General features: G+C 39.7%; 1 protein-coding gene across 2 annotated transcripts in view; it reads right to left on the reverse strand.

The window, feature by feature from the left end:
* Window positions 1-4,907: 4,907 nt before the first annotated feature.
* Window positions 4,908-5,000, reverse strand: part of LOC122244645 (carbohydrate sulfotransferase 5) — a 14,685-nt gene continuing 14,592 nt past the window's right edge. The window contains exon 7 of one of the 2 annotated variants that reach the window (XM_086554968.1): window positions 4,908-5,000. This exon is cut by the window's right edge and continues 728 nt beyond it. The gene's annotated coding sequence lies outside the window, so the exon portion shown is untranslated. The other variant, XM_086554966.1, reaches the window with a different exon arrangement.

A 5,000-nucleotide genomic window follows, 5' to 3' on the forward strand; every position in this document is an offset into this window, starting at 1 on the left:
CCGAGAGGGTTTGCACTGGGAAATCACATGGTCATGCAATCTCGGATATTGTTTGTGAACGCCCCTTCTCCTCCCCTTCCTCTTCTCCCTTTTTTTTTTCCTCCCTTGATTTTTTTTCCTCCTCCCTTGATTTTTTTTATCTCTCCTCCCTTGATTTTTTTTTTCTCCTCCCTTGATTTTTTTTTCGGAGGATTGCAAGATCCACGTTGCGAAAGGCAGGAGGCCAGGATTCTTGACCCTTTCCCTTGTGTGATCCGGCATTGCATGTTCATGGTTATAATGCATCTAAACAGTGGCCATTATTGCAGAGGTTTACTGTACTTTCATCTTCAAAAAATTACTGCACTGCTGTGATTAATTCTTATGCGTAAGACCGCGACTTTTATCAGTTGTTGTTTTTGATATTACAACACTTAGTATTTCTTAGCATTTTCTGTGAACGCAATATAACGGTTTCGTTTTCTTTGAATAAGGAATGATATTAGGACAGAAAAGCAGTGCATCAAGCCGGCAGTGCCATAATAGTGCCATGATAGTGCTAAACACAATGCTGTGCTTTATTGCAACAAAAAGATCATGGGCAAGGTTGGTCATCTGTGAACAGATTAGGAAACTATATCGACCGGATGAAATTGAACAAGCCCATGACATTGTTATCAGTCTATCCGACGGTAGAAAACCCAGGAACACGACTCGGGATTTTAAAAGGATGACAAACATCATAGTAAACACCATGATTGATCAGTGCCTCAAAAATGAAAATATTTGCAACAACAACAACGGACAGCCCCCCCACAGACTGGTCGCCACTTCCTAAAAAAATCAGGTATTTCCACTTCTTTTGTGATTTTTTTTCAGAAGTGTTAAGACCAAGGACCATAGACCCATCATGAGCCATCTCACACAGATCATAATATGATGGAAAACAAAATAGACCTGCTGATCGAAATGTTCTCAGAACAGCAGTTTGGCCTTGAAGACAATTCTGGGGCAAGGTGCGATGTGTCATCACCAGCGTGAACTCGCCGAGGATGCATCCCTCACCCCTCAACCAATCCCCCCACAACAAATCCCATCCGATCCCCCATCCCCCACCCATGATCAGAGCACCTACCAAACCTTCCCCTTTGCATCTCCTCCCCCTATCATAACGCCCTCTACCTCCACCCCAAGTAAGGCAAACACAAACACCCCCACCTCCTCGCCCTCCACGCCTGTGCCCATGACCAGCAATCCTCCCCTCCCGTTGCCCTCCCCTCACTCCCCGCCCGCGGCCAGCCAGCTGCCCCGCGCCCTTGCCGACTCAGCAGCCTCCAACTATGCTGAGCCATCCTCGCGCCTCTCCGCCAGTGCACCCAGCCAGGAGTCCTCCGCCCCCACAACTACACCGGCTTCTCCCAAACCTGCGTCACCCAAGCGCTCGCCCACAGGAAAACCAAAAACCAACAAGGTAGACAATGCCAGCGCTGAAGCTTCAACACAGGTTACACCTAAACGAAGCTATGAAAAAAAAAAAAAAACGAAAACAACTCGATCCCAACCGCCACTGGGAAGACACAGCTCAGCAGCAGATGCAGGGTGCCTCTGCCCTTCCTACTGCCCCCCCCCCCCTGCTCCAGTAGTGCCACCAGTGGTCATCAATAATTATGCAGAGATCACAAAAACTACACAGGAGATTAGTAAGCAGACAGAATCCTGCCAAAATGTCGATGAAGAGGGTTATACCACTTTGCTTTCAAGAAAACAGAAAAGAAAAGCAAGAGAGGAACGCCAAACACCTAAGCCGCTGAAGGGAGCCGATCGTCCCGATACACTCTGTCTCTATATCACCAGTTGCCACCCCGACACAAATGAAGAAGATATAGAAGAACATATTTCTGAAAATTTTGAAAATATATCCAGTGTAAAAGCGCACATGACAAAAATGACACATAGATACTACACAAGTTTCACAGTAACAGTTAGTGGCAAAGACATAAAGCCCGAACTATTTATAAACTCAGAAGCGTTCCCAGACAATGTCAAAGTGTTCCTAAACAGAAACAAGTACAAAAACGATCAGAATGTTTGACCGCGCAAAACCGTCAGCACGGCCGGTGATTAGGTCACAGAACATCTTAAAAATAGAACATATAAACGCACAATCTCTCCTCGGTCACCTTGAAGAAATTGTATTGTTAGTAAAGAAGAGAAATGTAGACATACTCTGTTAGTGAAACATGGCTCCACCAGGAAATGATAAGTAACTTTATCAACATTCCAAATTATCAAGTTTATCGATGTGATGCAGGGCGAGGAGGTGGAGTATGCATATTTGTAAGGGATACCCTTAAGTCAAATAGGATATCAACTACAACAGTTAATAATACTGCCGTAGAAGATGTCTGGGTTACCGTACAAAGCAACATGCTTCCTTCCTTCATTATTGGCGCCGTCTATAGGCATCTCCATGCAAAATCTGAATCCTTTGAATATCTTGAAAAGGTTTTTAGAGAAATGTTCTTAAAAAAGAAACCATTTTTTATCTTAGGTGACTTAAATGATGATTTAAGTAAACCAAATGCTAAGTTAGCAAAGATAATCAAGAAAAATAAACTAGAACAAGTGATCAATATACCTACAAGGATCTCAGAAAACAACTCGTCTGTATTAGATGTAATAATAACGAATAGATTAGATATCATTCTCCATACAGACGTCATTCCATGTCATGTTGCTGATCACGAACTTATTACGATGACGTTGACTATAGAGAAACCAAAGCGACCACCGGTTACAAAAACTTTTCGTGACTTCAATCACTATGACCCTCAGTCATTATGCGAGCTAATCATATCTAAAGAACCAACTCTATTAGATATTTTATCAACAGACAATGTAGATACCCAGGTAACCATCCTTACGGAAGTGATAAAAAGCAGCATAGATGCCTCTGCTCCCTACGTGACAAGAATCGTCGGACGTCCCCCTGCTCCATGGATAAATGACGATATCAAGAGAGCCATTGCCGATAGGAATAATTCCCAACAAGCGCTCAAAGGAAACAGATTTGAGCCCTCCCTTCAGGCAATTTATAAAGTAAAAAAGAAAAATGTTAAGTTATTAATTCAATCGGCAAAGACTAATTATTTCAGAAATGAATTCGCTGAACATAAAAACAATTTTAGTAAAACATGGAAAACTGTTAAAACATTAGTGCCTAACAAACAACACACAGATAATTACACAAATTCTACACATAACCCTGACCATCTTAATAACTTCTTCGCACAATTGGGAAAACTAACTTATGAACAAACAATTGCCTGCACATTAGATCGAAACACAGATCAGGCAAGACTCATAACTGATGTTTTCAGACCACAACCAATAGACGTAGAAACTATCATCCTAATAATAAAACAACTTCGCGAGACAAATGCGGTGGGAGCAGATGGTATTGCTTTGCGCTTTATTAAGGATAGTCTACCGGTAATCGCATTTTATATAACGATCATCATTAACACCTCACTGGTAACTGGTATTTCCCGTCGCTTTGGAAACATGGAATTGTAACACCAATTTTCAAGTCTGGGGATATAGACGACATGAATAATTACCGCCCTATCACAATACTTCCAGTATTATCTAAGGTTCTTGAAAAAGCAGTAGCAAATCAATTGATGAATTTCCTGGAGACCAATAACTTATTATCTAAAACCCAACATGGTTTTAAAAATAAGTTATCCACTGAAACAGCGTTGTTACATATTACTGACGAAATTTATAATAACATGAACAACAATAAGGTAAATTTGCTCACTTTGTGCGATCTTTCTAAAGCTTTCGACAGTGTCAACCACAAAATTCTTCATAACAAATTAAGAAACCATAGAATCGATACCCATTGGTTTGACAGCTATCTAAATACAAGAACCCAATCGGTAAAAATTAAAGAGCATATATCATCACAACAACCAGTCTATTTCGGTGTTGCACATGGATCTATATTAGACCCAATCTTATTCACAATTTTCATTAATGATTTATCAACCGTAGTCCATAACTGCCATCTGATACAACACGCCGATGATTCTCAATTTCTCCACAGTGACTCAGTGAACAACTTAGATGCATTGATAAGAAACACTCAAGACACTCTTGTTCAAGCAAAACGATATTTTGACATCAATGGCCTTAAAATAAATCCACAAAAAACGCAATGTATCCTCATAGGTAGTCGGCAAAATTTAGCTAAAATTCCCATAGACACAACCATAGATTTCGAAGGCTACCAAATTAAACCAAGCACTTCAGTAAAAAATCTAGGAGTACACTTCGACAGATATATGATTTTTGAATCCCATGTTGATAACATACATAGGAAGGTAATGGGAACTTTAATATATCTTAATCATATAAAAAATCAAATCCCTACAGAAACAAGAATCATGGCTGTACAAACACTAGCTCTGAGCATCATTAATTATCGCTTAAATGTTTGGGGCTCTACTAACAAAACCCTAATGCAGAAAGCACAAAGACTACAAAACTTTGCTGCAAGAGTTGCATTAGGTAATTTTAGTAAGTTCGATCACATCAATCCACATATTATTCAACTAAAATAGTTAAAAATCCAAGCCAAATGCAGCTATGATACATGTGTTTTCATTCATAAAATCATTCATGGGAATTATCCACAATGGATCCTGCCTTTACAAACTGTGGGGAACACATCAGGTGTTCGAATACGACGAGTAAATTCTTTATATATGTCAAGAGATCACACGCAGAAATAGGGACACGACAAATGCTAATACGTGGACCCCTGACCTGGAACCTTGAACTTTGAATTTGAATATTTGATATATCCGAAATTTCCTCAATATTATAGATGTCAAGTAAATATATATGGAAAAGTTGTTGGCTATTTAATCAACAATTTTATTCTATCAGGTTTATGGAAATAGTACATGGAATAGTACAAATTAACAACTAAATATTGATATCTATTTATTTTC

Source organism: Penaeus japonicus, unplaced genomic scaffold (genome assembly GCF_977035675.1).
Source record: "Penaeus japonicus unplaced genomic scaffold, GWHDUDI00000001_assembly GWHDUDI00000030, whole genome shotgun sequence".
In the NCBI taxonomy this organism is placed as follows: domain Eukaryota; kingdom Metazoa; phylum Arthropoda; class Malacostraca; order Decapoda; family Penaeidae; genus Penaeus; species Penaeus japonicus.